General features: G+C 40.6%; 1 protein-coding gene and 1 pseudogene across 2 annotated transcripts in view; one reads left to right on the top strand and one right to left on the bottom strand.

The window, feature by feature from the left end:
* Nucleotides 1-12294, top strand: part of Dlc1 (DLC1 Rho GTPase activating protein) — a 374422-nt gene that overhangs the window by 143001 nt on the left and 219127 nt on the right. The window lies entirely within an intron of this gene.
* Nucleotides 4150-5215, bottom strand: LOC128119439 (glyceraldehyde-3-phosphate dehydrogenase-like; annotated as a pseudogene).

Raw genomic sequence — 12294 nt, 5'->3', positions numbered from 1 at the left:
AGCTTTAGTATGTGATATTGAGAGACTAACAGCAGAGTTGACCATCTTCATGTCTCGTTGTCTAGAAGACAACAATTTCTGAGTTCTGGAAAGCACACTTGTAAGTGAGCATTTAGACCACAGCTAAGGTTAGCAAATTCAAGCTAGCCTTATGTCATTTGCATCAGTAACTAAAAAAATCTCATGTTTTGGTCGTGAACTTATTTGTTCGACCCCCAAAACCAGTAGACTGCAATATGATTCAAAGCTTCCTCTAATTCTTTCAAGAATCCCTTCACGTGAAAAATATGTGTACCTAAAATGTAGCCAAGTTATCGACACATAATACTCTCCAGAAGTAAAGTCAGAGAAGCCTAGGGCCCCAGACTCAAGATGTGATTTCAGTAGCTTCACTCATATAAACCGTTTCCCCCAGTGTGCCTTGAGACTCTTCTTATCATGCATTAAACTGAAAATACAAGGTGTAATATATCCGGATGACAAATTCGCATGTTTCTCTCATATTCCTATGAATCACACCTTAAGCACCCCCCAAAAAAGTTTGAAACTTTATATCCCTCCCCAAATCATCACTGAGTCAAAGGTATGAGTGATAAAATTCCATTTGGCAATCTTTATTTAAGCACATAGGTGGATTATCTCTTCCAAAAGAAAGACCTTCCAGCCTCCCCTGCCAACCCCTACTCCACTATCTCCTCCCTCCTTTTCTCCCTCACTTGTCTCTCCAAAGTCACCTTTAACTCTCACTGCAAGACCATATATTTCCTCCACTTTTTCTGTAATGATAAGTGTGGTTTTCATTCTAGCAGAGCTGGATCAACTCTGCTCCTCACAACTTATTGTTCTTTCTTGATGTCTCAGGCACATGATAGTTGGATGTTCTTAGAGAAGGAAAAGCAAGCTTTCAGGTTCTACCCTTTAAAGTTTCCTTTTCTCTCAATCCGTGTCTGTAGGGTAGGGGCCATGTGTGTCTTCCATGACTGTCGCCCTTCATCCGTAGGATGAGGGATGGTGCGTGGTGCCTTTGCTCCATTCTATTCTGGAACAATATCATATTATTTATCTTCATGATCCACTTGAAAAAATTCTTTCCCATCATCTGACTTAGTGACTCACATAAGAAGAGACTGAATAAACTGGAGGCTGGAGAGATGTCTCAGTGGGTAAGAGCACTTGCTGCTATTGCAGAGGACCCAGATTCGGTTCCCAGTATGCATGTGGCAGCTCACAACAATGTGTAACTCTAGTTACAGGAGATCTGATACACTCTTCTGACCTCCATGGGCACTGCACATACATGGAACACAGGCATCCATGCAAGCAAAACACCCATGCACATAAAATAAAAATTAATATATTTAAATTTTTAAAGAAATTGACTGAATGGGTTGTGTATATGTACAATTATGTATTTTATTTCACCATATGCAAATGATGTCTAATTACAAATGGAAACTCTCTCCTTTTATTCTCTGAGAAATGGAAAAATGTATTTAAATTATTACATCTGCATTTACTTTCCTAAAAGACGGTCTAATCTTTCTCATCATAACAGCCACAGAGGCATGGTAGCTAACTCCTTATCACTTTTCTGTTGAGAAGTCTTTGCCTGCCATTGCTCTGTGGCAAACACCAATGACCACTTGTCACCCTATACTCTGTTTTCTTGTTTGTTCAACAGTTTGAACTCTTTTTCTAGATTGCAGTTACTTTAAAAATAGGACCAAATGTTAATTCATCTTTGGATCTTCTGGAACACAAAATGCTTACATATTTGTTCCTGCACTCAGTGTGTAGTCAATGGAAGAATAAAGAATAAATTAATGAATGGCTTATAGGTTCAAATAGAAGTTCATAAAGTAGCAAATCAAAAGAAATCACAAAATGGTGAAACCTTTGCCAGTGTCTTGAAGAAAATTATAGTTATCAAATACCTTAATGGCTTGCACTTAGACTAGTTCTACCATTCTAGAAAATGAATTAACGAAGTATTTCAAATATGAACCTCTAAATACATCAAAATTATAGAGATTATTGACTTAGACTCACCTGCTGTGAGTTTATTTTCAGAGCAAAACCTAGAAAAAGTGCCTGTCTGTGGAAAATCGGGATAATACATCTATAAAATGAGTCAAAGGCAGCAAGGCAGTAACTTTTCCTGAAGAGCAATTGAGTGAAGGAAAAGAGCAAAGAAATGGGAATCAGAACTAGCTGGCACTCTTTCTTGTTTCCTGACAGTTTGATTTTTGGAAAGTCACTTCACATCTTCAATGCACCTTGACTTGATTTTTTTCCCCTCAGAAAATGGAAATAAGAGATTATATCCTCTTACAAATACAGTGACATCCAAACAAGGTTATGGACCTGAGTTGCCTAGCTTTGTGTACCCATGCCCAAAAGACACACTCAACAAATGTCTTCCCCATCTCATAACTTTAATTTAGTACGTTTTGGCACTAAGCGTACATAGGCATGAGGGGCTGGTGCTCTGTTCCATTCCGTGGTTATAACTGACTGGGGACCACATTCCACAACCCTGGGAGTTATGCAAAATGGCAGCCCTGTACATAATGTTCCCATCGCAGGCACTGAGCACCGCTTTCTGGTCAGAATAATTACTTGTTGTATCTACACATTTGGTTGCAAACAGCATGATTAAGTGGTACAAGTATGGTGATGTGGGCAACCCAGTCTCTTTCAAACTGATTGAATCAGTGAACAAAAAGAAAGCCAAAAAAAAAGTATATTGCATCAATTAAGAAATGCAAAATTTTAACACAGTAATTTATAGATTCAAACATTTCAGCTTAAACTCAAAGTAAATGTTTGTTTTGTATGTATATATAATGTCTATTATTATTAAGCATGGAATCCATTATAATTCAAGGCATGGAACACCCTTGAACACATTTTGAACTTTGTAAGACACATTTATTGTGAGTATTTCTGAAATATACATACTTTGGGCCTTGGTATCACAAAGAACAAAATAAAAAAAATGCAGACAAAAAAAAAAAGAAGAAAATCACTTCTCTCTGAGGTTTCCAAGCAAAGGCAGTGGCAGAGAGCATAGGTAGGCAGGCCTGTTTGCAAAAATGTCAGCCATCTAGAGCAGGTTAGTATGAGTACTTTCTGATGGGAAAAGGGTAGAGATGGTGGAGATCGGGTGGTAAATCAAATTGCTCTCAAGTAGTCAACGTGAAAAACCATTGTTTGGTCACCATAGTCACATTCAAAACAAGCCCGAAGCTCAGCAATTCCAGATGATTAGTCTTGTCATTGATATATGTTGTATTAGTGTTCTCCAGGGAAACAAAACCCATCGGACAGGCTGAAGGGAGGCAGGGCCAGCGACAGAGGCAGAAACAGAGAGAGAGAAAGAAAGGGAAGACAAGAACCATTCTAAAGAATGCCTTCATGTAATTCGGAGGCTAGGAAGCCTGATAACAGTAAGGCTGACAGGCTAGACATTTAGAGAAGAGTCTATATCATGGTATTAAATAGAAACTGTGCCGGCCATCCAGTTGGAAGTCAAGCAGAACTTAACATGCTGCTGTCTTCAGTCAGAATTCCCTTTTCTTCTCTACCTATTCTTCATATTTTCAACTGATAGGTGTGATGACTAAAGATGACGTACTAGGTACAGTGATTTTTTTTTTACCTGCCATTGTATTTTACTATACAGGGAGGGGGGGAGGTATTGCTGTAGTTTCATTTACTTTATAGCCCATTAATTATGTATGCATCTTTCCAGATTTGAAATGGTTTTTATTTGGAAATTAGCAATGCCAAAGAAAATGATTTAATTGAAATATGACAAATGCATTTTCCTGACAGGCTCATTTCAGTTTTAAGTGAAATATATGTATATGTGTATACATATATGTATCTACATATGTACACATATTCAAAAATTTAAACTATTAGGTCCTAAGCATTTTGGATATTTTAGATAAGGGACATTCAACCTATCTAGCTTAAAAAAAAAAATACTGACCAGTGTCTTTTTTGCTGGGAAGTTCAGTGAATTTTATTCATGGTATTCAAGAGAAAAGGGCTCTCTAAGCCCCTCCTGTTACTCTGGGGATCTGGGATGGAAACTGTAAGGGAGATGCTCAGTATTGGGAGCTGAGTTAGGACAGGGACTGCTCAGTAGCTGAGGGCCTCTCTCTTGCTATCGTGTTCTTGCTGGGGTGGGTGGTCCAGGGTTTCCCACTCCTTGGAGGCCATGTGGGCCATGATGTCCACCACCCTATTGCTTTATCTATATTCATTGTCGTACCAGGAAATGAGCTTCACAAAGTTGTCATTGAGAGCAATGCCAGCCCCAGCATCAAAGGTGGAAGAGTGGGTATCACTGTTAAAGTCACGGGAGACAACCTGGTCCTCAGTAGCCCAGGATGCTCTTTAGTGAGCCCTTAGATGCCTGTTTTGCCACCTTCTTGATGTCATTATACTTGGCAGCTTTCTCCAGGCAGCATGTCAGACCCATGACAGACACATCGAGGGTAGGAACATGGAAGGCCATGCCAGTGAGCTTCCCAATCAGCTCTGGAATGACCTTGCCCATAGCCTTGGCAGCACCAGTGGTTACAGGGATGATATTCTGGGCAGCCCCACAGCCATCACTCCACAGCTTCCTAGAGGGGCCATCCACAGTCTTCTGGGTGGCAGTGATGGCATGGACTGTGGTCATAAGTCCTTCCACAATGCCAAAGTTCTCATGGATGACCTTGGCCAGGGGGGCTAAGCAGTTGGTGATGCAGAAAGCACTGTTGACAATCTTGAGTGAGTTGTCATACTTCTCATGGTTCACACCCATCACAAACATGAGGGCATCAGCAGAAGGGGTTTGGAGATGATGACCCTTTTGGCCCCACCCTTCAAATGAGCCCTAGCCTTCTCCATGGTGGAGAAGACACCAGTACATTCCACAACATACTCAGCATCAGTAACACCCCATTTGATGTTGGCGGGATCTCGCTCCTGGAAGATGGTAATGGCCTTCCCATTGATGATGAGCTTACCATTCTCAGCTTTGACCATACCATTGAACTTGCAATGGGTAGAGTCATATTGAAATATGTGACCATGTAGTTGAGGTCAATGAAGGGGACATTGATGGCAAAAATGTTAACTTTGCCAGCCATGAAGGCAGCCCTGGTAACCAGGTGTGTCTAATATGGCCAAATTCATTCACTCCGACATTTACCATCGTGTCTCAGGAATGAGGCTGGCACTGCATGAAAAGATACAGCTGTCTCTGGAACAGGGAGGAGCAGAGAGCCCTGACCAGTGTCTTAATTTGTTTTGTAGTACTTATTCAAAGATTGCTCATCTGATGATGTACCTTATTTCTCATTAACACGAGACTATAGAAGTTGGTGGATGGCCTTCTATCCTTCCTCTGCATTTACATTTCATATGTAATCATCCTGCCCTTGGCTGTCCTGGATGGGTTTTTCTTCCTTAGGGCTCCACGCCAAGAGCTCCTAATGTTTGAAAAGGATCCTGTATCACTCAGAGCACAGCAGAACCATGAGCTTGACCATTTTGCTCACTGCAGTCCCACTGTGGCAACCCAGTTCCAAAGCTTTCTTTTAGGGTCCCTTACCACACTCCACTGCTATGGCACCCCCAAGCCCAGCAGCACGTCCCCAACCAGAAAGTAACTGCAGATCCTTTAAGCTGATGGTTCTTGACATATGCTCATGCACGAGAACACATCAGAAAAGATCCCAAAGGCAAGATGACCATTTTTCACTAGGTCACTGTGACCCACTCTTGAGTTTAAGAACTATTCATAGCTAAAATCGTGACACATGTCCACATGTAAAGCTACAATGCCTCTTCACTATTTTCATTTCTGTATTTGACCCAGCTCATCCCAATTTTGAGGAAGGCAGTTAAGGCTTGATAACTTTCTAGTTATTCTGTTAAGTACTATAGAATGCAAGAAGCTTCTGTATTTTGGGGAAGCTAAAGAAAATATTTCAACAAAAAAACCCAAGAATTTATTGATATGTGATCCTCAGCACATTATTTTTTCCATTTTATTAACACATTTCTTTTAAAAGGGTTTCATTGTGATGTTTCATGCATGTTGACTATACTTTGCTCATCTTCTATTCCTATTACCATATCTTTCTCTCCTTTCTCACTGTTCTACCTCTGCCTCTCACCTCTCCTTCTACTATCATGCATTATCTCTGTTATTTTCTTTTCTTCCTTTAGTTACATATATACACACATATAAATGCATAAATAGAACCTACGAGTCCACTAGTGTCATGCTTATGTGTATGTTTCTAGGGCTGACCACTTGGCACTTGGATAACCACTTAGGGAGCTCATCCCTAGGGAAGACTGTTTCTCCCACTCTGGCAGTCATTAATTGCTTGTAGCTCCTCACCTAGGGTTGGGGTCATCTGAGATTTCCCCACTCATCTTAGCATGTCAACTGGTGATGTCATTGTGCTGGTCCTGTCTAGGCAGCCATGTTGTCAATGTTTCATGAGTGCCTCTCCCCTTATCCTATACACAAGACACAGTTTCTCAGCAGATGTCCTTCCTGGTCCTTTGGCCTCACAATTTATCTTTCAGCTTCCTGTTCTGCAATCTTCCTGAGCCATAGATATAAGGGGTGTGTTGTAGATGTATCCATTGGGACTGGACACTTGCCCACTATTTTTATTCAAATCCTACTGAATACAATATTTCTCCTGGACTGGAAACTCCGTATAGTAGTTTTCACGATGTAAATCACTATAATTTACTGTTAATATGACTGTGCCAGTACCATAATAAGGGAAGCCTAAACCTTCAGACAGACTTTAACTCTGGTAGACCACTTAGAGGAACAGGAGTGATCACAGAAAATTGAATACAGCCATAGGACACTGTTTAACTCTGGAAGAAGTACATCTTTGGTAATATTTTAAGCTGTTACAAAGTAAAAAAGAATCATTTATCTGCTTGCAAACCTTAGTGGATGGATTCAGCAGAGAACTTATGACTTGGGCCATATACAATAGTTCTTTTGTTTGTTTGTTTGTTTGTTTGTTTGTTTTGCTTTTTTGAGACAAAGTTTCCCTGTGTAGTTTTGGTGCCTGTCCTGGATCTCACTCTGTAGACCAGGATGGCCTTGAACTCACAGAGATCTGCCTGGCTCTGCTTCCTAAGTGCTGGGATTAAAGGTGTACGCCACCACTGCCCGCAATATTTCTTTTATAATTGTATCTTTCTTCTCTTTTTTTCTAACAAAGTCAGCAGGTAGGCTCCCAGCCCTTAACTTCAGGTTTGCTATCAGCATAGATGGCAACTACTAGCTCAAACACAATTATTTATAGTTGCAGTAAAATAATTTTGAAAACCATACCATTGTGCACCTAAATTCTCCTTAGCAATTTCTAACAAACTATGACACACTGTTTCCCACAAACCTATGATTGGGTAAAATACCCCAGTGGCCAAATAACTCTCTCAGTTGAAGAGCAAGTTAGGATAAAGCTTGCTTTCAGTCCAGATTCTAGTGCACAAAAGCCAAGGGAGAGAAGCTGGGCAGAGAACTGTCCATTTAACAGGGCACTAAATTCTTGGAGTGATACTGTATAGTGACACTGAACCTTCTAGTGTACCACGCACAAATATTATGGTTTCTAATCTTGTTTTTATCAAAACTGGTGGGATAGATGTTCTATGGGTACCATACACCATACACATGTATGGTCTATAAAACATATGGTACTTTGGAAATTCAGATTTCTTAATTTTTCTCTCATTCACTTAGATTCCGTGAAGCACACAGTAAAACTGAACAGTGTGAATACACAGCAGAACATGATTCCCTTATTTTTCCCATCTGTTCATTATTCCTGATGCTAATGTGATTAGCAAATAAAATAAGGCAATAAAAACAATTGTACCATACAGATCCCCTGCAATATGTTTTTATTCTGGGTCATGACCTCTGGAAATATTGGACCGATTATTTTACAGAACTATTAATGAATTAATCTCATCAAAAATTAGATTATCCATCACTTGAAAATTGGACAGATGGTAATTTCATTTTAAAATAATTCTAAACCAGTTCTCAAATTCATTGTTCAGCAACAATCTGAAAAGATTTTTCACTCTAACTTTTCATCCAGGAAGGGAGATATTTTCCCCTCTGCCTTTGGCCAGAAACAATTGGGTTTTTTGTTTGGTTGGTTGGTTCGGTTTGCTGTTGTTTATATTTTTTTCTTTCATCTCTGAAAACTGACTTATTAAGTCACTTGCTTCCATTCAATTATTTCTCTATCTTAACTATATTTGACCAACACATTTGACAGTAGTTTGATGTTTGGACTTTGCTTTCCTGAAATACTGTCAACATTACATGGCAATGTCGGTTGGTATTTGAGTGACACACCCCCGGCCTTTCCAGTTTGGTTCTATTAGTCATGACAACAGCCTTGAAGGGACTGCTGCTGTTTTCACTTTGTAGGTAATGAAGACAAGATGGATGCCAAAAGTGTATATTTTCTCAGTGACAGACTTAGGGCTTCAACTCAACCTTCCCATCATCCTAGTCCCAGACCCCTCCCTAAGTCACAGTACTGTCTGCGGGCCAATAGAATTGATTGACTGTCTTATCTCTGCACGGTCTTTGTAGCTATGGATGAAATAATAGAGCATGAGCATTCTCACCCATGCAGAAAACTGTACTTCTCTAGTAAGACCAAAAAAATCTTCCCTTGGAATTTTTATTTTTCTTAATACAAAAGATTCAAGTCAGTTAGAAAATGCCATAAAACATATTTGTATCTTATCATTTCTATCATTGTAACTCTGTCTTCACTCTCAATACCAAGCCATGTTTTCTCAGACATGAGCAACGTTTTATGACTGTGAAGATATTACAAAGATAAAGTTTGCCAAAGGCTCTACTTCTCTGGACTGTAGCAAACAATGAAATATGTTTTACACACACACACATACACACACACACACACACACACACACATACACACACACACACACACACACACACACACACACACACACACACAAATAGCCTCTACCTCTATTGAAAGATCTATAAGGGTAAAGAACTCACCGAATTATATTTTATTTTTATGTATATGTGCATATGATTTTTAATGTGCAGGTGCATTTGCACACATGTGCATGCATGGGTGTGCATCTCTCTCTCTCTCTTTCTCTCTCTCCCTCTCTCTCTTTCTCTCTCTCTCTCTCTCTCTCTCTCTCCTCTCTCTCTCTCTCTCTCTCTCTCTCTCTCTCTCTCTCTCTCTGTAGGCCAGAGTTCAGTTACTAAGAGGTCCGTTCCAGTAACACATCTTAGAATGCCATGTAGCACACACCTATCTCCCATAAACCATAACTACAATTATGACTTGGATTCCTGCATTTCACATGAGAAAATGAGGCTAGTTTCTCTCCCAGGTCTTCAGACGATATACCAGATCAAACTGGCAGACTCAACCCTTGCATCTTCTTCTGGTGGCCCGTCCTCCTCACACAGTTTTGCCCACCAACAGCTATGAAGTAGTTGATGATTCTTCCCCTCTCATTGACCTTGTCAGAAAAGATGCTAGTGCTCCACAAACCCAGCTCAAGTGGTCATAGTTGCCCAGTTTCCCAGCTGCCCTCCTGCCCTCACAGTCTAGCCTCTGTGGCAATAATCTTCTAAGCATTAATCAGATCAAGATATTCTGCCTGCTTAAGACCTGCCAGCTGCTTCCCATTGCAACCGGCCACAGAATTTTTTTCCCAGGCTTACACATTCAGCCTGTGCCTGCTCCATGACCTCTTCCCTGTAGCCTCCTACCCTTTCTCTATGCCTCAGTGCCTCTGGCCTTGGCCTTGGAACACACCAAGTTCCTTCCGTGTCCGGGGTTCCTGGCCTGCTGCCCCTCAGCCCTTGCTTCTCATGTCTGCACTGAGCCTGCTTCTTTTCAGAACTGTGATGGCTTCTCAAATGCCACCTCCAAGACAGCTGCCTGCTGTGACTATTCTGGCTAAAGCAACCCCCTGCCCACATTCTATGACTCCCCTTTTTTTTTTTTCTCTTTCCAACCCTGTATCTGAATATCACATTAACTGATCCATTTCCCCAGTGCTCAGTCTCCAATATTAGAAAGTTAGCTTCTTGATAGGGGCTTTGGGGTTCTCTTTACTACTGTTTGCCCAATGCTGGAATAGGGTTTGGAATAGAAAAAAACACTCAAAACATATTTTGTACCTGACAAAATATGAGTGTTTTCTTTTCTACTGTGAAGTCTGGGGATGTGAACAGGTTTGCCTCAAAAACCAAGATCTGAAAATTTGATGTTAGACAAAGAAGGAAATGTCAGTCTGACTGATTGAAAACTCCTATGGATTCTGAGCTATGTGAATTTTTACTTTATATATCTTAATAGCAACATATTTTAAATGGTGGTGAGAAGTGGACTTTTTTTAGCATTAAGGTCTAAACCTAGTTCCTTATGCTTGCTAGGCAAGTGTCTTCCATTTAATTATATCCCCAGCCTTCTCTTATTATTTTCAGACCAGTTCTCACCTATTACCCAGGGTCTGGAACTCACTCTGTAGACCAAGCAGGCCTTGAACAGGTGATCCTCCTGCCTCAGCTTCTCCTACAAGGCCCACTGCAGTTCACGTTACAAACACTGGAAGAGTCTTTTTCCAAAGCCGACTCTAACCTGCTTTGACTGGTTTGAGTCTGCCTTGAACATCTCCATTCTTCATGTGATGAGAAACGTATAACGTTGATTGGAAAAGGGTGTCTTGAAAGGAATGATTTAAACATAATCATCATCATCATCATCATCATGAGATAGTGTAAACATAATTTTCAAAGTTGTATAAGAAGCAGTGAGAAGTGGGCCACAGACATTTCTCTGAGGATGAAAGCACTTGGCACGCAAACCCATATGAAAAGCTGATGCAGTGGCACACACCTCCACTCCCAGCACTCCTATGCTAGGATGGGGTGGCAGAGATAAGTGAAGACTCAGACTGCATAAAGGAATGAAACCATGTAAGACAAGGAGCTAATATCAATATTTTATATATGCATGTAATACAAAAATATTTATATGACGTCTAAGACATTTCAAAAAGCAAATCCTATTTTAAGCAGTACAAAACATCCTAGGATTCAGTGTTTATGGAAAACTTTTTTGGTTTCTTGTGGTGTCTCTTTTCTTTCCTCCATTTAACTAAAACATTATTTTGGTTTTGGTTTGTTTGAAGATTTCTTTTGTTCTATCACTTCTTAATTAGTGCATGGAAAATGGGGGGGGCACATTACAGCCACAGAATTTATGCTTAGTATGTTTGTGCACCCTGGTTCACTCCCCAATGCCCCATCAAACAAGAGCATAGGAACTCTGAGAGTAAATGCATTGAAGAACAGACAGAAGCCAGCTTATGAGAAACTGGGGAAATAGACTTTTCACCTTTCTGCTTGCTTGCTTGCTTGCTTGGTTTTTGAGGCAACAGTTTGCTCTAATATGTCAGGCTGGCTTTAAACATGTTATAGGCTGGCCTCAAACTCATGACCCTCCTACCTCAGTCTCTCATACTGAGATGACAGGTGTGTACTACCATACCCACCTTTTCCCCTCCTTGCTTCTCCACAGCAATAGGTGTTTTAACAACATGCTTCTCTTCATCTCAACCCACCTTCAGCTTACACGTTCCTTCTTTGGGTTTTTGCCTTTCACTGAGACAGATCTATTACAATACTGCAAAGCTTTGAATTCCTTCTCTATGTTCTCAACTCACAGCTTCAGAAGCCTCCCCCAAGAACTTCTCTTACAAGAAAACACCATATTTTCCCTCCTCCATCATTATTTTCTTGATGCAAAGCAAATCAGAGCAGCACTCATCACTCACAAGGCTGTAGTTCCATTGTTGAGAAAGAATTTATTTTGTATCATAACAAGTAATTTTAGTTAAAAAGTGTATTTCATAATTTGGGACTGCCACTTGTTTCATCTACTTCTGGGTTTAAGGGCTTTCAGCTGCTTCATGTTTCAGGCTCCGTCGTAAAGCAAAGCATCGGGACAGCAGAAGCACGAAAAGAGGAGGCTAATCAGTTGGTGGCGGATGAAAAACAGACAGACATGAAAGGGACCTGGGAGCAAACAGAGCCTCAGAGCCCTTCTTCCTGGGATCTGCCTCCTCCAGTTTGGCCCCATGTCCTAACATTCCCACAACCTCCTAACATGCCATGCCCGCCCCCCCAAGACTAACTGCTCAGATATCACAGGGGACACTTCC

This window comes from Peromyscus californicus, unplaced genomic scaffold (assembly GCF_007827085.1).
Source record: "Peromyscus californicus insignis strain IS unplaced genomic scaffold, ASM782708v3 Scaffold_23__1_contigs__length_62951481, whole genome shotgun sequence".
NCBI classification, from domain to species: Eukaryota; Metazoa; Chordata; class Mammalia; order Rodentia; family Cricetidae; genus Peromyscus; species Peromyscus californicus.
Note: the sequence above shows the minus strand (reverse complement) of the source record. Positions and strands in the feature narration are given on the sequence as shown.